This window comes from Pagrus pagrus (genome assembly GCF_965226575.1).
Source record: "Pagrus pagrus genome assembly, chromosome: 15".
NCBI classification, from domain to species: Eukaryota; Metazoa; Chordata; class Actinopteri; order Spariformes; family Sparidae; genus Pagrus; species Pagrus pagrus.
Window position 1 is genome coordinate 11,351,801 of NC_140199.1, and position 23,285 is coordinate 11,375,085.

The window sequence follows — 23,285 nt, forward strand, 5'->3', positions numbered from 1 at the left end:
TCTCGACCTGTGTGCTGTAAATGAGAAACTGATACTGTTTCTCTCTCCAAGTGTCAGATGTTCTGACTGTTCTTTGGCTGCAAGTGCTTCACACCCAAGTGGCTTTTTAACTGCGAGTGTGTGTGAGTGTGTGCGCAGAGAGGGAGTGTTGAATATAGTATGGGATTCGAGGACAGGTGTGCTGGTGGTTTTCTTGCATATGGTGGCATGTTTCAAAGAATCAGAGTGAATAATTTCCAGATTATATGATGGGAAGTGGCTCAAAACTCTCTCCATGTTCCCTGTATGTGAGTGCATGCATGCCTAAGAAATTCTGGAAGAAAGTGCTGATATTGACTGTTGCACAGCTGATAAATATGCCCACAGGGAAAAATCAAATGCAACCAACCTTGTAGCAACAGCAGCAGCATCACAACTCCTTTAATACATGATGTGCCTTTGTAGTGCACCTCTGATGCCAGGCACAGCCTGCAGGACTTTTAATGACAGATTTTCCTTTTTGTTTACTGCTTCGTTTGGAAATGAGGAGATGAATATTTTTTACCAAATACACAAACCATTAATTATTTCCAGAAACGTGATCAGAGCTAAAACCATATAGATTGGCAATTATCCATCCATCTATCCACTATCTGTAGCTGATGGTTGCAGGGGGCTGGAACCGATTCCAGGGATTTAGCGTAAACAAATAAACCTAACCTGCATGCCTTTGGACTGTGAGAGGAAGCCAGAGAATTGGCAAATATAGTATAGTAAAATGTGATATCTACGAGACAGGTTTGCAATATTGGGGCTGCGTGTTGGCTGATACATGAAATCATGCTAAGAACAAGTAATGATTTAAGTATGATTTTGAGTTTTTGAAGTATCATTGTCAAGAAATTGCAGTACAGAAATGCCAAAATATCTTTGCGGTAATTTAGAAATAGTGTTTAATGGTGTCCACCAGACTGAACAGACAAAAATTCATTTTTCAAACGTAAACTGTCCAGCTCAGGATGACCAATTGTGGATCTTTGAAAATACAGACTTTGCAGATCCTTGTCAAGAATGACTGATATCAGCTGATATACTATAATTCACTCATTCAACCTTATAAAAGTTCTAAAAAGTTATCTCGGCTTGTTTTAAGAATCAGCATACCTTACAAATGAGTTTGTGTTATTTGTTTCAAGTGTCAAGTTCATAGCAAACTACATCATAAAACAAATCAAATATGCCAACCAGAGGAGGATCTCCCAGTTTCACCTCACTGTGAACTGACCAGCTGTTTATTATGAATCACTGATCGGTCTAACAGTCATGCAGATATTGGCTATTTTACAGCTATTAGATAATCTTGGACAACTATAAATCAGCTCAAGACCTTTACAGCAAGATTTCCCTTTGCCATCACTCCTTCTCTCTTTCTGCCCTCCTCTATGATTCTTCCTCTTTGTCTCTGTCTCTCTCTGTCTCCTGGTCCCATCAGTCTTTCCACCTCGATGCACAGAGTACTGGCCTGACAAGTGAGCTGCTGGGCCAAACGGGCTGGCCAAGTCTGACCTACTACACTTTGACTGTCTGTCTGTGGGGAGGTGGGAGGAGAAGCAGGGGAGGTATACAGAAAAGGCAGAGTTAAGAAGGAATGGGAGGGGTGGGATGGGATGGATGTAAGTAAAAGAAGGTTATAAAAAGAAAACGTGGTGTGGCAGAGAGAAAAGAGGTCTCCTGCAGCATCAGTATGCTGGACACACACTCCCATATCAGTGCACATGCACACACTTCTGCAAACACACAAACAGACCCAGAAGCCATCAGAGCATGGTGCTAGGCGCCAGTAGAGGCCAAAACACCTGAAATGGTATCCATGGCAACCAGACTACTGGCTCCTGCATTTTCAGTCAAAAACAGTGGGACAGATCCAGAGTCAGCGCATCTGCTGTGCGTGATATTTCTTCAATGATGGGTCATTCTGGCAACATCAAAGGTTAGAGTTTGGATCAGCTGAAGTTCAGAGTTAAAGCAGGCTGAATCCGACTGTTGTATCTTACTTCCTGCCTCTCCCTCTGACATTATCTGCTGCCCTTCCCAATGAGAAACAACAAGTATTAGACTCAGCTAAACGACAGCAATCGGATGATTTGAGCCATGCATCAAGAACAAGTGATTTGTTCCTGGTACATATTGTTCCTGCGCGGCTCTGTGTGGCCTTTTTAGGCACTTAACATTCAGCAACAATCCACAGTAATGCCAGCACAAAACCCAAATATTCCAAGTGCCTTTTCATTTAGATGCAGATCCAGATTCAGATGCAAATGAATCTGCTTTAAAGGAGCAATTTGTAAGATATTCAAAACATGAATTAACTTTATCAACAGAGTGTGAGGTCGGTGACGTTATGTCAAAGCGGTCTATGTGAAGATGTCTGCTGAAGTTACCCCAGCCCGTCCTGTCTGTGATACCACTTTGTACCAGAATGGGGCTATAGTCCAATAGCTCCTGTAGTTTCAGCTGGCAGATACTGTATATGCCAACTGTTAGTGTGATGAATTCACAAAATAAGCTCACAAAATGTCTTACTTACTAAACAGAAAATTACAACAATACACCTTCTGAATTCAAGTTCCTTAAATGCCTTGTTAACTCATCATTAAACACACTTCATTCAAACTCGACATAAACTAAATAAATCTCACCAAAACACACACAGTCACCTCTGGTTTGACCGAAATAATTTCTCAATTCACAGAATAAAATGAAAATAGTAACAGCTACACACTGTTTTCACACGCTGCTGATGTCTCTCCTGTCCCTACCTGCTGAGTCTTGTCATCCCTAAAGTCATAGTCTTGGTCAGAGCTGCTGTAAATCACCTCCATACTGTATCCCCTGGTGTCAAGCTGACCTCCAGCTGTCTTTGAGGCTGTATTCAACCCCAATTCGGCATCCAGTGGTGTTGATTCTACGTCAGGCAACCAAATCCAGTTGTCCAGACAAACTTTAGGGCCATTGTCTCCACATCTAACTGAGCCATGAGCTGGCTACAGCCATGGATACTGTAGAAAATGTTAAGTACTCTGCAGCTTTTGCAGAAGCATGTGCACTCTGAGGGCTTCTTAGTACTGCTGTGTTGCTGCCTGTTTCTTATGCATTGGGTTATACTGTTACTGCACTGCAGTGGCACATTTGTGGACTGTACTTACCTGTTATGCCTGTGAATGTATGAATATAACGCTCTTTTCAAAATGCATTACACTGATGCAGCAAAATCTTTTCAATCTGCCCCATGGACTCATATAATGTCTTCCTAGTTCGGTCACTTAAGGTCAGCGCTCAGACACCTACCTGAGTATGTCAGAAACTTGGCTGGCTTTTAAGGGTTGCTGCACAGTGGAAGACTGCTTCACATTATCACACACGCTCTGCAGACAGACAGGAGAGAAGAAGCTGCAAAAATGCAAATGCAGTGTGCTGTCATATGCCTTTAGAAAGGTGGTTAGTGCTGTCCAGGCTGTCACTCTGAGAGCTGTTCAAAGTTTGATATTCTGTCAGTATGATGCAGAACAGCATAATTTATTTTTTTCTGTAGCCAGATGCAAGCTATTGCCAAGTCTTGCAAAGGAAGAATATAAAATCCTTGGACTAAATTGAACTCTGATCGAGACTTGTACACGCATTGAAATGAGTCTTTGGCTTTTTTTTTTACATTCATCTTCTGCTTCTCTTTTGAACTCTTTTACAGTACAGGAGCTTACTTCAACCACTGCAAGCTATCAAGTAGAAAATACAGAAATCAAAATAGTCAAGCAAATTTAAAAAAGAGTTACTAAAAGAGTTTAGACTATGAATTTGACAAGGTGGTGAAGTGGCCAATTCTTACTTACTGCACATTTAAGTTATGTCACGTACATAACATAACTACTGGTACATTTGCAGTTGAAGTCACAGAAGTATTATTAAAAAAGTTATTTTTAAGCCAAACCACAATGTTTTCCTAAGCTTGCCATGTAGCTTCCGAACTGGTCCTGCATGCCTGTCGCTAGTAAGCTGCAATGGTCATGTTGTTTTGGAAGTCACTGGCAATTGACCTATTCAGTCATTTAGGTATAAGGATGTGTTGTCATACTATACTTCCTAAGTGGTCCCTCATTATCTCATGATTACCTTACCATTACTTATCTTTGTAATAATCATGTAGGGGAAGTTTGCTCTCTTGTACCTCATCATTATCTGCAATACAGTCCTCAAACCAGAGTTATTCAGGATTTTTAAAGAAACTCTTAAATACTATTCGATCATCCCTCACTCATTTGTCAGTAAGTACTCACATTTTTGGTGCTAAATGTTCCCATATTGCTTAACTAATGCATGACTCATGATGATTTGATGCATGAATTAATGCAGGATGAAATCCTGTTGCTCACCATTAACAAATGATCAGGTCAGTATGAATTTATGAGATTAGTCACCATGAATCTATGAGATTAGTCATAAGCATGCAAATGTTTCGTGTTTGGCAACCTGTTTGATTTTAGTTCTATGAGAAGAGGCACTGATCTGCTCTCAGAGAGGCTGAGCAGATACATTCGATGATGGTGAGAAACAGGAATTCATTATACATCCTGCATTAATTCATCATGAGTCATGCATTAGTTAAGCATTACTGAAGTATATGATACGTGCCCTTGTTATAAGTCTTACCAAAGTGACAACCTGTGTGTGTGTGTGAGTGGTAGATTAATAAACCTGTGTGGGTTAAAAGCATAAGTACCTGCTTTTTTTGATACCACATGTCGTGAGCCACCAGGCACCTTGCCATATTTCTGGAACCAGCACACCTCTTCTCCTCACACACACACACACACGCACACACACACACACACATACACACACACACACACACATCTCCTGAAGCCACCGACTCTGCACTGTGGACAGACACATTATCCATCATCCTGTGCTAACAAGGGGTTTAACCAGGCAAAACAAACAACACCTCTCAGAACATTACAAGATCTTCGCAGAGAACACTGACTCTGATTTAACAAAGCATTAATTATGGATGGACCTTTTATTACATCAGATGCGTAGGAGAGGAGGAGATGGAGACTCTTCTCTGGTCAGTCCTCATCAGGGATTCATTCTTCAGGATTCCTCTGATTAATCACTTTCTCCAGCGCCTAATATATTCACATTTCTACTCCATACACATTTTATAAATATGTGTATTGATATGCGTTAATGTTATAGCTTTGAGACAAGGATGAAGCAGATTAAATGTCACTACAGTAATAATGCATCAGTGTAATCCTACACTTTTATAGCCGTTGTCTGCATTGACAGATGGCATTGTTGTGACCCAGTGGTGTACATTTTTCACAGCTGTAAACCCAGCACCTACCTAGAGTCTGTGATGTGCTTGTTTGTCCTTGGTTAGCTTTCAGTGTGCGCAGGCTCTTCAGTGGCATTCATGTCTGATAATTTGCTGCTTTGTGCAACAAAACTGTGAGCGCTCATCTACTTCATGGCTGCGGCGGCTTCACTCTGCATCAATTTTCATTACTGTGCTGTCACTTTGCAATTAGCGGCGACATTCATTTCACTTGAATTAATAAGCAGGGGACACAACATGCGGGAAGATGATCAGAAGAAATGTCATCAAAAGTCTGTCTTTCAGACCTTTTACTCAGCAGACATTTTGACGTGTCAAAGCAGGCATAGCACATGATATGGCTCTTTTGCATTGAAGTGCTACCTGTATACTGTTGACCTATCATGCACAATATCAAAACCCTGGTACTCTGCAGTATTGCATTTGATGAAGCCCCTATTTATAATAGGCATTCAATCGCCGTCTTAAATCACTGGTCAGGTGCCTACAGTAGGGCTATATACATTAAAAGTTTTTGATGGCTGTAATCATCCTCCTGTTCACACTGGCCAGTAACCAGTCTTGTAAAACGTGCCCAGAAGTCATATTTGAGTAAAAGTAAAGATTTTGTGTAAAGATATTGCTTTGGTAAAAGTGAAAGTCACCCAGATGAATAGTACTTGAGTATAAGTCTTAAATGATCAGATCTGATTTTTTTTTATTATCAGAATCAGTGTCTTTTTTTATTTGATTGTCTATAAAACAACCTAATTTAAAAATGCACGACTTTAGCTGTGATGCAACAATCTGCAAAGTAAATGGTAACTAGCGTTATTTAATAAGTCATTGCCTCCAAAATGTAGTGGAGTGGAAGTATCAAGTAGCAGAAAATGGACTTACTCAAGTAAAGTACCTCAAAGATTTATTTGAGCACAGTACTGTATCCTCCAATGCTACAGTTGTTCAATTATGAAATCCTTCTGTTTCCACTCCTCCACCGCTCTACAGAATGAAGACACTGTGGAAAAAAAGAGGAAAGAGGAAATTCTGATCAAAAAGACAGTACTTTGTTAAATTCAGACTGCTGGAGCCTGCAGACTTACAGGCTTGAAAACAACTGAACCTGTCGTTTGATGCTACATGCCTGCAGTGAAAAAGTATACAGTCGGCCAATTTCATTTTATTTTTGTTCCTGATATTCTCAAAGCAAGACAAGTTTATTTATATACTGTTGAATATTTGATGTGGCAACAAAGCAAAGTCCTGCAGGAGTGTCCTCTGTAAATGCTGACTGGGACTGACTGTTGATGGGAAAAAGCTGTGGAGAAGGATGATGATGTCACAGGCGATGTAAAGAGGAAGGAACCAGTGGACGGGTGAGGAAGGGCTGTGTCTCTGCCATGCACAATGGCATGGCTTACTGGGTCACCTGAATCATGGAATTGAGCCATTGTTACAGTTAGTAATGACACATGAGCTTCTCCTGCTATGATTTAGTCAAAATGTCAACATCAATACAGTATGAAACTAAGAAACTGGGATCATAGTGTTAAAAAGACCCATTTTCATCCCTTTAATGTAGTAGTTTTTAACATAAGTAGTCTTTTATCAAAGTTTGATTTTCTAATATCTGTTCTACCACTGTGAATCATCTTCATCCTGGTGCAGGTAATTTCTGAAAAAAAGGAAATTTAAAACCTTGTCTTTGTCTCCCAAGGCAGAGCGATTTCACATCCTGTTAAAAAAAACCCTCATACTTTTTAATTGCCACATCTGAGTACAGCTCAGCGGGACTGCAGATGATGTGCAGGAGGTAAAGTTTTTGTGACAGTTTTATTATCGGTGTAGAAAAGTCTAGACTCAGTGATTTTAAAGTTATCTCCCTGTTCTGGTGTTAACTCTGCAACTAAACCTCTAGACGTGGCAGCTCATTACTGTGAGCATCAGCATCCCTGGTGTCTGCATGAGGGAAAGAAGGCACAGACAGCTGACACATTGTCAGGGCCATACACACAATAAAATCCATGCAGCGCCGAGCAAAAACAACTGTATCACTGTATAACAGTACAGACTGTTCTAAAAGCTAATTCCCAAAAAGTTAGGAGTGCTCACATTATCATATTATCAAGTATTTTTAATGCATACGATATTATTTAAAGTTGTATGTTTACAAAGATATAGGTTATTTAAGTGGTCCTGGCCCCCTGTCCCTCCCGTGATTTCCACATTTGATGGCGGCGCTAGATGAAAAGTTTGGGGATCAAGTTATTACAATTCACCCTGAATGTGTGCAGCGGTTCATGGCAATCAATCTAATGTTTGTTGATAGTCAGGGTATTACCAAAGTCAGTGGACTTGATTGAACAACTGACAGACATTGCTATCTCTAGAGCCGTACCACTAACGCGGCTAATAGTTTGAACGAGTCATCATTGGAAAAACTATACAGATACTATACCTTTCACACACACACACACACACACTCACACACACACACACACAAATGGAGGAGTGACACAGACACAGACATCCAGACATATACTGTAAGCCCTTCACTCCAGGACCAACAGAAACACACTTTGTTACTATCAACTGATACATTGCCAAAGAACCTCTGCAGGGATTAATTTGAGGAAGAAAGACACATTTATATATTACAGTATTGTAATTACACGAACACAGACGTAAAATCTGCTGTACAAGTTCTGCATTCTGGAAAGTTGTGGGGGGTCACAAGTCTCTGAGAAAGGTCATGGTGAAGAGTTGTAGCTCAGCTTTATTTTAGCTGCACTGCAGATATTGTGCCGAAGCCCCTTCTGGACAGCAGTTCATCTCTCTGTCCCCGAGGTAATAACTTTACTCAGCTATAAAAACACAACACAGAGTTTGACGCAGGAATAAAAACAGAGTTATAAATTAAGCCTATGCATCTGATTTGTTGCTGGGTACACTTGTTTTTGTGTTTATTTGTGGACCCACACCTGTTCTGATAGACCTCTTCCTCATCAGCTTCTGTAATCTAAAACCATTCCTGTTAAATCCAAATAGGACATATTGCATTGTTGCTTTCGTTGGCTGATATCCTGTGTTTAAAGCTCTTGATATTGCCCTCATTCGGCCATCAAAAGTCCCGTTGAATTAAACAAGAAGAGACGGGGAACTGAGCCCTTATTGTGAATCGATTCATAACAGTCTCCCTCTCTTGCTCTCTCTCTCTCACTCTCCGTCTTCCTTTGTTCCCTGCCATCGTTGTAATTTAGCCGAGGCCTGTGGCTTGTCAAGGGATCAAGCCCAAGCAGCTCTACTGGCAGGGCTTTAATGAAACAGTTTTGGCTCACAGAGGATGTGTGCACTTGAGTGTGTATGTGTGTGAGGGTGCATGGGTTTTCAGTAAACCATCCTCTCTGTCTATACACACCAGCTGAGCCAGTGTAATTGAACATCCTGCTGATTTTACCACAAACACATAGAAGAGTGACACACACACACAACACATATATGTGCAGTGAAGTGTAGATAGTAGTGATGTGACGATGACAATTGGATACACTTGCTTTTATGGATATGGAGAGGAGAGCAGTGTGGCAGGAAATGCCATCGGATGGTCGGAAGCATGGAGAAAGATGCAGGGGTGAGCAAAAACATCTACATTTTAGTAAGACGAGAACGCATTGATGGCTGGAGTACTGTCGTCAACAGAAAGCACATATCTCGTGTATCACTAAGCCAGCAGGAGCATATTGTGAGAGTGATATCATGATATATTATTGGTAGTCAGTTCTACACATAAAGTATAGGTAATTGTAAAGAGGAAGGTTGAAATCTGGGCTCAGACAGTTGTGTGTGTGTAGAAGTTTGTTTTTGTGGACAGATTGCTCTCCAAGGAAAAGAGAACAAAATGAAAGCAAAGCACATCGATGAAAGTAGATTGAAAAAAAAAAATAAAAAATGAGGAAATGGAAAGATAAAACCAGATTAAACATATTTAATATTCACAAAGGCTGTCTTATTATGAAAGAAGATGTGTGTGTGTGTGTGTGTGTGTGTGTGTGTGTGTGTGTGTGTGTGTGTTTGTGTCAGTGTGTGTGTGTGTGTGTGTGTGTGTGTGGAGCACATGCAGTGGGAACAGTTGACTCTGTAGAGAATCAATAGTAATAACTGTGCAATTAGCTGTAACAGCTGTAGATATAAAACAATAAAACCAGTTGGAAACTGTAAACTTTGCAACTTTGTTGGAGGTAAAAGAAAGTAGCAAACTAGCAATCATTGTCAGCAAGTGTCAAGGTCACAGGCTGCATCAGTACATGAGCAACACCTGAGAGAATTGCACCTCTAGTAATTGATCAAATACATAAAATCATGAATGAAACGACCTTGTATCTCAAGATCCATTGAATAAAAGATACTTGTCCAAGGATGTAAAATGAAATTTCAGTGTAAGCTGACAATAAAGTTGTATCGTACTGTATCGTATCGTATCGTATCGTATCGTATCGTATCGTATCATATCGTATCGCATCGCATCGCATCGCATCGCATCGCATCACATCGTATCGTATCGTATCGTATCGTATCGTATCGTATCGTATCGTATCAAATCAATGTTGTTTTCAAAATGTATTTCCACTTCCCCAAAATGACCAAAATAACATTGTGGACATTTATTTTGGTGAATAGGTTGCTTATTCAAATAATGTTGATTTCTTTCCAAATTTAGGTCAAACTTCTCTCAGTTCCTCACATCTTCAACTCACAGAAAAACAGATCAAATAGAGGGCGAGCAATTTGGATATGCTTGAACTCTGTTGTGAACAGTGCAGACTCCAGCAGGGATAAAAGAAGCAAAGCCGATAAACTCCTGATACATATTTTCCTCATTCTTATTGCTGATCCAGCAAAAAAGCAACAATCTCTTGAAGTCTTTTCACCGTTTTCAAACCTGTCTGTGCTGTGCATACATCTCAATACTTACAGTATCAGAGCTGACAAGGATATTCTTTGGCTTAGACTATGCATGCAGTGTAGTTGTGCATGTCTTATGCAACCAACTGGCCCCGTTTAACGAGTGGACCAAGAGGAAGGCTTGGACTGGGCTGGGATGAAGCAACAGATTGGTGCTTTTACAGTGGGGTCAGATCTCATCATGGTCAGCAGGGCTCTCATGTCATTTTAATGGGACTATAATTGACTTATTGATTTGGAGAGCCAGCTTGGATCAATGGCAGCTTTGCAGGGGTGCAGGGCTGGGGAGGGGGGCATGAAGAGGGAGATTGAGAGAAAGTACATGGAGTGCATGATAGTGGCTGGGATGCTGTCAACCACTAACTGCTGTAAAAGGGATAACAGTGATGCTTTATCAATTATTAACGCACAAGAAAATATCTTGAGATTTACTGCAATCTCAATAATGTGTGCTGAAAAAAAAGAAGTTGAGTTTCAGGGTTTCTACTCCTCTTATGTGCTCCTCATTACAAATATCACATGGTCCCTATTCACCCAGACATCTTCAAATCCTTGGAGCGCAGAAGTCAGCTGTGGTTTAGTAATAGTGAACGTACAAGGACGTCTTGTGAAAGAAGCAACAACCTTGGTCAGATTGTAATGGCAAACAAAAGGTCACTCAGACTCAGTGGGTCTGTTCTGAAAAAAAAATACTGTAGCAGAAGGGTAAAGTGTCATCTTTGGAGATTTAAAGGTCTGGTTCAATAGAAAAAATGAATATTTTCTCACTTTTTTTAATGGAACTGCTTCATACAGAGGAAATGGTTCTTAATACTGTTGACAAAACCAAAAATCTCTGCATGGCTTTATCACCATCTCTGTAAAGGTATATTGGTATGTAACATCATGTGGTGCTAAAGAAACGTCATGGATATCTGAACCAAGTTTCATGACAAGCCATCCACAGTTTTACCAACACATCCTTATACTTAAACGACTTATTGGGTTGATTACCAGTGACTCCCTTAACAACATATATATCATCGTTCCCACAGAAGCATGACCCTTGCACATACCAGTGACAGCATGCAGGATCATTGTATGTGCACGGTTTGGTTGTGTTTAGGAAAACATCGTATATAAAGTCCTGTGCTGGTTTGACCCAATTATTCATCCCCAACCTCCTCCCAATATGGACTTTGTTGCAGTTTACATTACTTCACCTGACTGCCTCCTTTGCCTTAATAATTACTACGTCACCTAGAAGTCACTACCTAACAACAAACATGAATATGGGTCTTAATAAGCTGCTCTCACAGTCGACCTTGTCGACACACAAATGTCCACTTGGACTCAAGGATGAACCGATTAGATTTCGGTGGTCAAAGGTCACCCTGACATCACAAAACAGGGGAAGAGTTCATGCACTAATTATGACAACATTTTACAGAATGTGTAATTGAATAAAATTATGAACTGATGACATTTTATATCCAAATTGTCAAAGGTCAAATTCACTGTGAATGCAAAAACACTTTTCAGGCCACCATTCAACATCATCACTCAGGAACAGAAGTGGAGATTGTGAACATATTTCACATTGAGTCAGATACGGACACTAATCTTGGGCTTCCACCTTGAAATTGTGGTGATTGTAGAGATCTTCTGCAGTGCTGGTTTTAACTTGTGAAAAACAATACATGCCTTTTACTAAGTTTCTTCAAAATCTTGGCTGCAAGGCACAAAACTGCAGCCGGCAATTCTAGTTTTTCTCTGCGATCTGACCTTAAATTCATCATCTTGTCACGCTCTGATCCTTCTTCATGAATCACTCTCGTGATATCTCACCTTTCTTTCTCTCCGACCTCTGTCTGTTTTCCTGTCTCACACACAACAGCACTTGCAGCATGCAGTGTGTACATCACTCTTGCAGGTCGGCTTCAAGGCCAGCACTGGCGTTTCTCTTCCGAGGTGGACAGTGACCTTTCTCTATTAAGTCAGTTATTGAAAAGGTCAGGGAAAAGGTCGACCAAAAGCTACAGTGAGGGAGGGACAGCCTGTAATGCCTCACCTGAGTGGCCTTCAAAGGATGATGCATCGGTGGCTGGCTGTCCTAGTCATGCCTTAAAATGCAGGAAATGCTGTCTTAAACTTTTCCCCTCACGGCTGAAGTCCTTGCTTAAAAAAACGTCCAAATAATTTCAGTTATTATTCAACATACTCAAAGATAAATGTAAGCTGTAAGTAGGCCATCACTGAGCTTCTATATCACTTATCACAGCATTGTGCAACCATCAATCAGTCCTGATTGGCTCGGACATACAAGTATCCACATCCACCCAGAGGCAGGAGATGCATTCTCACTAGATCACAGAAACCAATCAGTTCTAGTGTTCTCTGGATACAAAGGTGCATCAGTCACAGTCCCTGTTGTCGTTCCCCTCGGTCCTTCAGACATCAATTACTCTCTGGTCCAAACTGACTGACAGCCAGGATACATTGTGCGACCAGTGTGCTGCAATTGAAATCATAAATTACAGATTTCATTGCTAGAGAGTGTTTTCTGCACAGCTTCTGTATCCCAGCCTCCCTAGTGAAAACATGACATAGTAGATTAAACTGGATGACTGATAATTTCGGCGGTTCTCGTGACAATTCAATGTGCTAACCTTCAGTGCCACCGAGCCCTGAGCAGAGATCGGGGAATAGATCCAGGGATGAAGGGTGCAGATAGAGAGATAGAATGAACAGATTGAGAGACAGTTTCCAGCTGGAAGGAATTGATGAGTTTTTTTTTTTTACAGAGTGTAGGTGTGAGGGTGCATGACTGTCGGAGTAAATCTGCGAGGAATGGGAGCTGCCGGGTCTCGCTAAAGCTCCAACTCGCTCGTCCCCAGACTGCCTTGAGAAGTGATGGATGACTTTGCCTTCAGCTCCTACGGAGGAAGGAATAGAGTCTTTCATTCACACAGAAGCAATTCAGTTTAGAACAACTTCATTTATAAGACTAAGAGGTACAAGAACATATGGACAAAACAGATTAATACCAAAGTCATTTGTCATATAAATAAAGATAATTCACAATTGATAAGATAATCAAGAACAAGACATTAAGATGATCTAATTGGATAATCAAATTAAATCTAGGGACACAAAACAAATGTATGAGAGAGTGTAGCTGATTTCTTTTCTGTGGACACCTGCAGAATCAGTATATGAAAACAAAAAATAAATAAAAGAGCTGCATGTTGTTGCCTGATTAGAAATTCTTCCCTAATTACTTTTTAAAAAATTGCACAATTACCACTTTCAGGCTTACTTATTAATCTAAAGCTGCTCCAATCAATAGCTTTATATTAACAATGGATGTGAATACATACTGTGAAAGGAGCTGCTCATATAGGGGCGACCCAACAGAGAATTATCGCCCGACTCTGCATTTCCCAGAAGGCAGCAGCCTCAGCAAGTTTCAGCTCATTGTTTCGCTGTCTGCTCTGCGCTAGCTGCACAGCACCACACCACAACACAACAGGCAGGTAGTGGAGCATTTAGCAGCCAAGTGCTTCCCTTGCGACTTGGTTGAGACCAAAATAGAGCTAAAAGGATAGCTTAATATTGGAGACAAACCTGAAATGACATTAAATACACAATGGTTAATGAAAAAACGAAACACAGGTGTGTCAAGTAAAACATGCTAATGACAATAACCTCTCAGACCTATAGACACATTGTACTCAGATGACACTCATGCTTAGCCTGCATTATCTGTACTGGATACTCCGAGTACCAGCCGAGAACTCCCTCTACGCATACCATCTGGGAAACAATCACATTTGTAGAGAGATTGAAGAGAGGATGGGACTATTTTGTCATAGGATTAGAAGAGAAGGAATCGTTGTCTTATCTCAAACATGTTTCAACTCAAAAAATGCCACTTACAATTATACACCGCCTGCCTTTAAATATGGCATCTGACGCTCGAAAAGAGATTACAGTTGAGTGCAGTGTTGTGAAATGCTCTTGTGACCCTGTTGTTTTAGCTGAAGGGTATAAAATTTAAATGTCTTACACTTCTTCCTCTTCAGTATTCCAGATCACACTCTCATTCCTGTGTTACTGCTTGTCTTTAAGATGGATGATGTTCCTGCTCTATTGATTCGCTCCGATGATGGTGTGTGGATTCAGACTGAAATTAAAAAAAGAGAGGAGCTGGCATCAAGCCGGGTACTTTGTCTGTTCAGAAGAAAAGATTTTACTACACATGGCTGTGTAGAGGAGACAGATTAAGTGGAGAAAAATCAATAAAGAAGCAGGTTTGGTTTTTTAGGTTTATTCACATCACATCTATTATGAACAAGTGGATTTGACCATGAAAACATGCAAAGAAAATCCCCCAAACAAAAGCTACAGGGAAAAAAAGGAATCCTTGTTCATAACGAAAAACCCATCATCCATTTTTATGCCTTGTAAGCAGAAGGCCATCTGGACCCTTAATGCATTACAATGGTTTTTAATCACATCTGAGCTTGCAAGATCAAAACCATCAAAATACCATGACACAGTGTGTAATTAACATAAAGCAAAGCAGAGCAATAATAAAGGCATAATGAAGGAAAGTGTGACATATAACTGGAAAAACTTACATAACAAACGCAGATGCTTCCACACAAAGCTAATTAACAATCCCAAGAGCTCAACCTAGTTGAGCAGATTTTGGACCGATGTGTCAGACAGCATTCTGCATGCACTACCACCATCACACCAAATGAGGGAAACTCTTTCAGGAAAATAGCATCCAACCCTCCAGCAAAAGCCCACGCTGTTCTGGAGACTCAGTACCTCACTTAGCTTAGCTTGTTGTTGATTGTTGTAACCTTGAGGTAGAAGGAGCTTTCATTAGGTAAAGCTATGCTAAGCTAACAGTCTACTGGCTTGTGACAGGACAGTGAGATTTATTTTCTTGTCTAGCGCCTGGCTGGATCTCCTTCAAATATCAAACTAATTATAATGACGTTGCTGGGATGGATATGTTACTTCTACTCATTAGTCAAGTCCAAACAGAACAACTACATTCACCTCCCCCAAAACAGAATTTGGCTTCGTCTAACAACACAATGTCAGGCTGAATGAATGAAGTGAAACAAACTGTCGGTTCAGTTTTAAAAACAGGCTCGCTGCCGAGAGAAATAATTCAAACACGTGACATTTTGGATGTGACATTAAATGGGCTGAGTACAGCAGCTGTCACTTCTCTTGTCAACATTAGGATTTCATAAAATTACACTGGAGACATTGTTATGTATACAAGTAAGTTATATATTTATGACCTACACTTAAATGAATTAGGGCTGCAGGGGTTTCTAGTAACAGTTCCTGTTTCACAGTCATCAACACCAAAGATCCACGAATGCAAAACACTTGACAGAGCTGTCAAACAGACTGATGGTGGAAAATCTTCAAAGACGTGTAGGCCTGGGCTTCCAGCCATTTCAGACCAAATGCCAAGAATCTGGTCATCCATTTCTTTCTTTTATTTGACCAGTGGCGTCAAGCAGGGATGATCACTACTTTTTCAAATTAACCAGAGATGGAAAAAGGGCCCTCAGCCAACCAGTTACTGCATTCTGTAATTTAACAGCCATCTCTACTAGCTTTGTAGTCTTGAGGACTTTTCTGACTCATCCAAGAGGCTTTATCATCACTTGTTCTCCATCCAAAACTCTGAACTTTGCACAGCATTGACAGGTGAATTTATCTTACCAGAAATCCCCTGACCTGAGCCTCGGAGAATCTTCATCAACAAAGCTCTCTCTCTCTCTGTGAATGCGAGCGCTATTATGATTATTAAGTGACATTCTTATAGAGCTGCCGTGATTGTGCTTGAGTAAGCGCAGATCTGTTTGGCTGCTCATCCGGCTGGCAGAGCACTTGGAGCCCTGGGTTCACTCAGGAGACCCGAACAGACAGTCAGTGAGATGAACTAAGAGCACACTGTCTCTCTGGAGAGGAGCACTCGATGTCACTCTCCATAAGGCAGGAGGAGGCAGTGGCACAAAGGTGACAAGCTGTGACAGCAAGAACGGAGCAGCACAGTGTCATTTCTGAGAGAGAGGGAACCAGGTAAATCACTTTGCTTCTCTGTTTTTCTCGTTTAATATCGTTTAAAAAGCTAAGATTCAACCACGTCAGCAAGGTACAATAAACCACAAACAACAATGAAATTCTGCCAACACACCAATAAAGTGTCTGGGAGTTTTTTAGTTTCAGTAGTGCATCAAACTCCAACAAAAACTGTCTTCTCTTATTCCCAAATGTCCACTAGATCCATATCAGTAACATAATTAGTCCAAAAAACAGGTATTCCAGGATTAAATGGTGGCAAAATAACAGTGATTATGGATCCTTTTCATACTTTTATCTATAAAGGTCTTTTCACAGCAGATGCCATTATTTTATCTACATCAGCTAGTTCCTGAGAATGCAGCTGCTTGATTGACAGCTCATTTGAGCAGATAGGAACTTTTAAGCCCACCATAGAGCCTACAACAGCCAATGAGTGATCGTGTGGACCAATGACCCACTCTCTCCTCTTTCTTCTCTCTCTTGAGTCACTTACATATCAGCCTCCAGATGATTGATGCTCCATGTAGCCAACAAGATTTCAAATCCAGTAATAAATGATTTAGATTACTCTTTATAGCCCTAAACTTGGAAATTATAAAAGTTTATGTAGTTTTAGGCATATTGCGGTTTGAATAGGCTGTTTTCCACCTACGCACTTGTTTTGTTCAAAGTAGTTTTCTTCCATAAACCTAAGCAAATTGTTGTGTTTATTTTTTTTGATGACTACGAAGGTCATCTGACTATGGATGTGCTCTTCACAGAAGGACTGGCGCATCACCTGCACACAGAATTGGATACAAGTTGACAGTGTAAATTCGTGTCATTTGTACGCAGATTGACACGTCCGTGTTGTCCTTCCAGCCTGACACAGTTGTCTTTTCCTCTCTGTACACAGATTTATAAAGTCCCAGTATAAGCGTGAATATTTTGCTCAAGTTTGCAAAATTTGTTCACTGCCCGGAGCAAATTCACATCTAATCTCATCTATAAATTGACCTTGCAGTCGCTTGGCCTCTAAATTTGGCCTTGTGTTCTGTCTGGAGATATGCCTCCAGCTAATGGATAATACTTCCAGCAAATATCCATATCCTTGTCTCACATCTGAACTCAAATTCACAACATTATCTGTGACCCAAACAAATGAAGTCGGTATTTACAACTCACATAACTCTCGCTTTCTGTCTTACACCCTTATAACCTTTCAACGCGTGTTTTCCGCTGAATATAAGTGTAACCATATGCGCACAGAAACTCACAGGTGCATTTCCTATTGCACCACCAACAGCATTCCAGTTTCAAAGTCCATTCCAGCTGCCACTCTCCTGTCAGAGTGGGTTGGTTTCTACGTCCATCACCTGCGTGCACAGTCAGCCTTTCACAAGCAGAGTGACCAACATGTTCTTCATTATAAACCACTATGTCCTTTTATTTGTGTAGTAAACATTTTGACCATTTCTACACTGAATGCTTAACAATCAAAGTAGCATACTTAATATCTTTAAAGATCCCTTTGACATCCTTCATTTCAGCTCTGATTAACAATCCTCTCCTCACAGCCTGGAGGGAAATGTTCGTGTCAGCCTAATCACAGATTGTAAAAAGGAGTCACGACGCTTATGACACCTGATGGATGTGAGTCTCTTTTAATTCATCTTAGAATCAAGCATCAAATCAAGCAGCTCTGTGTCAGGACAGCGTCTATTCATGCAATGAACAAACTACAGTATAGCACAGCCAGACAGGGTCAAGGGGGTTTATCACAAGAAGTAGAGCTTTTAGCTGTGTCAGGAACAATGTAAGGATCAAAACCTCTCAAAGTCTCTCCACAAAAGCTGTGACTTGAGAGAACCTGAGGCTAGAGAAGCAATTTTTGTCACTTTAGTAGAGATCAGAAGAGGACGGACAGTATGCGTGATGTCGGTCATGGTTGTCTGAAGGGACACTTTGAAGCCTGAAGTTGGATTTCTCACCTGAAGTACTGCAGCCAAGGAATCCAACTTCTGCAGGTGGAGCGAATGTAATGACATTAAACTTACAGCATCTGAACGCACTTCCTGTTTCACTTCAACATTCAACTGTGAATGAATTAGTTTGACATTTTGAGAAATACCAGGAAATAGTCTGGCCTGTGACCACCTGTTAAATGCCAGGTTTTACACTTTGTTTTTTTTTTCTATGTACTCAACAAAAATATAAGACGTTAATTAGTGAGCTTTAGCAGCCCAGTCACCAAGATATATTGTTAGCAGTTAACATTTCTGCTAACCACAGATTCATCCAAGGTTGACCTTTGTACCAAACGTGTTTTGTTTCCAGTCTTTATGCTGAGCTAACCAATAATAATAAAGATGGCTGTAATATTTACAGATGTAAGAGTTACTAATCCAACCAGGTCCGAGAGAGTAGTAACCGAGCCTGACCCGAACTTGACATACTGTTTTCTACATCCAAACCCGACTCGAGCCCGATGCAGTTAATGTAAGCTGAGAGTTCATATTGCCCTCATGCTTTGTTACCATGACTACATCTTGCGTGTTTACCTTGATTATAGACATGTACACTGTAGATGACTGTGAAAAGGTATTAAAAAATATAAACAGGATATATATCATGTCAATTGATGTGACCGAACCCAACCTTAACATCATTTCTACATTTTTGTTGGAATCCAACCCGGATCGTTGGGACCCGATGGGGCTCGCCAGGTTTGGCTCAGGTCTCCATGCTCTGATGAGAGTAATATCCATCTGCTCACCCAACTGTCCTCCAGAAATAAGTTATCCCACATTGTCAAAATCTTCATGAGATCCATAAATCCAGACCGCCATCTAAATCCAGTTACTACTGTAAGGGATTTAACAAACTGAACATATCGTTATTTCTTCTGCGCTTACAGTATTTTTATTTGTGATATCTGTAATGGTAAGAATTATGTGAGAACATCGGAAAGAGAGAGGAGAAACAGAGGCAGAAAAACAGAGGAGACAGGACACAGACACGACTCGGGCAGTAAACACAGTATAATGACGTGCATAACTTTATGAAATCTGGCTCAACTCATTACACAGCTGAGCTAAAGGGAGATGGCAAGTGAGAGAGAGAGCAACCAGACAGTTTATTGGAAATCAGCTGCGTTCCCGGCATTTTGCTCCAAGCGTCAAGACACACACACGCATACGCACGGAGCAACTTGCCTCCTCAGCAGTTGTTTGGAGAGCTGGTGATATTGCTTTCTTACTCGTTCTGCATCTCTGGCATTCAAAAGCTACTGTACAAAACCACAACACACACATACAGCTACTGATTATCTGTCTGCAACATATTAGTATAACAATGTCTTATTCCAACCTAGGTTGGTTATTATGGCTGTTGGAGAATGATATTTATTTATGTCCTGCGTTTGTGTCTCTTTTGCTAAAAACATTACACATACTTGAGTGTTAAACAAAAAGTATGTCAGCTTCCTATCCGCACTGCAATGTATGCAATCATGTCAATTTTAGAAGGTAATATCATTTGAAAGCCAGCCAACAATCAAAGCTGAAAAAGATTAAAATGTTCCGCATTTGTCCGCTTTGCTGCAGTGCTTATTGTATCCATATTCACTTGGCTTAGTCTTACATTCATTTATCATATGAGTGCTGCTTGACTGTGATAAATTAGATGATGGTAAACCTCGCCGCAGAAGCAAAGACTGCAGTTGTGCCACACAGCTGTAATGTACGAATGTGGAATGTGTTTCAACATCTTCTTCCTCCGCCGCTCCTCCAGAACCCTGCTGTGAAGAAGAGAAGACGTGTCGCATAGAGCGATGACACTTTCAGATGAATAACCATAAAAGTGCTTTCCTAGTGTGGAGGAAAGAGTGTGCAGCTGGTCAAGATCAGCAGCAGTATGGACACCTTAAAATGCAGATCCAATGAGTCCTTTTCACGAACACACATCTAGCTGCTAACCGTGACTGCCGCTCTCTGTCACAATGAACAAAACAACATACTGTAAATTACCAGATGCATGGAAATAATGACCACTGTAACTCTACTGTATGTCACAATACAGTATGAGAAATCTGATGATGAAACTATAAGTCAAAACCTATGGCAGATATTTTCCCTTGCATCATCTAAAAATGGTATGGAAGAGCATTTATCTTCTAACTGCGGTTGCCGGCATTGCTTTGTTTATTATTTGTTTGTTTGTAAGACAGCAGCACAACTGGGAGATGCCGAGTAGCTTTATTGCATTGAGTTCTGTATAGATTTACTTTTGGTAGAGAGCTTAGTGTCGTGCTGCTTTTTGTTCAATGAATGTGCGACTGGTGAACAGTGGGGGAAAAAAGAAGAGCCTATGAATAAGCCATTGTTCTCTGATACTTGATGGACTGACATCTACAGCTGGTGTTTTGGACAGATGAAAGGTTTTCTCCAACAAAAGATGATTGTCGTCTTGTTAGAAATATCTTATTGCAACGGAAAATCATTCACGTTTGACTCAGTGTCCACAGGATTAGTTCTTCAGGGTGGATTTTCTTTCAACTTTTATAATCACCTGAGGCTCACGTACATACAGTATAAGGCTGCTGCACTTCCTGCTCAGCTGCACTCACTGAAAACACACACACACACACACACACACACACACACACGCTCATGCTCAGCCAATTATATTGAAATGCTAATCTTCACTGCACTGCTAATTGTTTGGAATTAAATCTGACTGTGGAATAATAATTAAGCAGTGCACATATTTAACTTGCCCAATTCGGCAACATTATCTGAGACAGTCGAGTTCAAACTGTTTTCTTTCAATCCGCCCGTTCGTGGGATGTAGCTGCGCGGGTTTCACATACACATAGATGTGTCTAATGTTATAATATTACAATGTTTAAGTTATCGTGAGGGGTAAGCTCACTTTAACAGAGTTTGGCCTGGAGGGGAGGTTGAGGTTCCCCACTGCTTCACTGTGTTTGGAGAGTTAATAATGTATCTTTGCATAATAACGAGATATGTGGGAAGTTTAAGGAGTCGACGCAGCTGCTGGATGAAAGATATAACGGGAACAATGAGTCCTAAGAGAAGATGATGTTTTGACCTTATTTTGAAAGGTCAAAAATGAGACCTTAAAGGGCCTCTGTGTAACACTTTGGAGCAATTTGATAAGCATATTAATCACTTGTTTTTTTGACGGTTTGTTTAAGTTGTTTAATGCCGCTGGACTGTGGATCTCTTTGTGAAGGACTCAGGGGTTGTTTTCCTGGGACAGTCCAAAGGGTGTGACTTTATGCGTGTTCTCGAGTGGCTCGTCTCAGTGCCTCTCTCCGCTCCGAAAACAGAGAGCAACAGTAACGTCCAACATAAACTAACAACTGGCTTCCTGCAAAACACAGAAGTTTCACGGAGCGAAACCTGTGCAAAAATCTGAGTGAAATCATGTGCTTCCTGCTGCTACAATGAATACGTGTGCGTCATCTTAAAGCACTTTAATAGATGAAGAGAGATTGCCTGTCTTCATTCATGGTGTATAAATCTTGGTGATGGCTATTGCTTGCAAACTATAAGAATCCAGTGAGGGTTTGAATATTGTGCGATCTGGTATTTGATTGCTAACTCTCACCTGCACCAGACAAAAACTGATATGTCAGTTTCCACGACAACCTCACACCACGTAACTCATCAACACTTTATCGACACTTGTTTTCATCAACAAGTTCAGGAAAGGTGGAAAAACACTGTTCATTGTTATTGTTGCTATAATCCTCAGGTGTGTGTGTCCAATGCGTGAGAATTAATACACCTACAGATGTACAGTGTCCATACTGTTACCATAAGCATGATTAGTTGTTGGCAGGTTTCCAGCAGCTCTGTGAGCCATCTGCTTTTGCCTGCAGGATGAGCCAAAAACAGGACAACGTGTGTTTCGTCTCTCAGGACACTTTGCTCATCACAAATGTGATTAAACCTCGGATGGGTGCAGCAAAGAGGGGGAGACTGTGACACTGTGAGAGGGATAAGAAGGTAACAGTGCCAAGCAGAGATTTGCTAATATGCACTCAACATCTCAAGTGAGCAGGTAGCAAAGAGACGAGTGATCTGCATACACAGGAGTTGGTTGTTTGAATGTTTTCCCACCTAAAATAATTAGTATTAGTTTCAGTGTACCCTACATTTAGAATGTTTTCACCCCTTTACCTCGCTGTGCGACGGCCTTTTCTTTGGCACTATTTTCTTTTTTTCTCTGTTTGCCTCTTCGCTCTCTCTGCTTCGTTTTGCCTCTCTGTCTGAACTCTTGGCAAATTAAAAGTCCCTTTGTGCATTAAATAAGTGTAGTCAAGGCAGGTCTTCACATACTCGTCTTTTCAAGTCCTTGATCTTCTGGACAAAATCTCCAACGTCCTTAACACGACGGTCTGTGCATCCCAACTCAAAGGTCAATTTATTAGCTTTTTCTGAACTGCATTTCTCAATCTTAATTTGTGTGTAGAGCTCACTAAGGTGTAATCCTGTGACGTCAGCGTGAAACATCGATCACCTAATCAAATTTGCAGTCACATTTACGTGAGGACTCCACATCACCTTTGTATTCAGCCTCTTGGCATCTCTTCCTATATTATACATGGACTACCTAATGTGTTTTATACGTAAAGTTTGAAATCACAAATATATCAGTTTTAAAAAAGTACGTGGTGCAACATCAGCTTCAAGGTTTGATTATCCAGTCTGAAAATGTGGGGAAAGAGCACTAGCTTAATGTTGGTTTAAAGATATAGCTATTCATTCTCCTCAGCAGTATTGGCTCAGCGTTTAATTATCAGTCACTCCTGACCCAATCAGTGTCATGCTACATCCATTATAATGACAAAAGCCTCAAC

General features: G+C 40.7%; 1 protein-coding gene across 2 annotated transcripts in view; it reads left to right on the plus strand.

The window, feature by feature from the left end:
* The window catches only part of LOC311270931 (inactive phospholipase D5), a 64,762-nt gene that overhangs the window by 12,825 nt on the left and 28,652 nt on the right, over positions 1 to 23,285 (plus strand). The window lies entirely within an intron of this gene.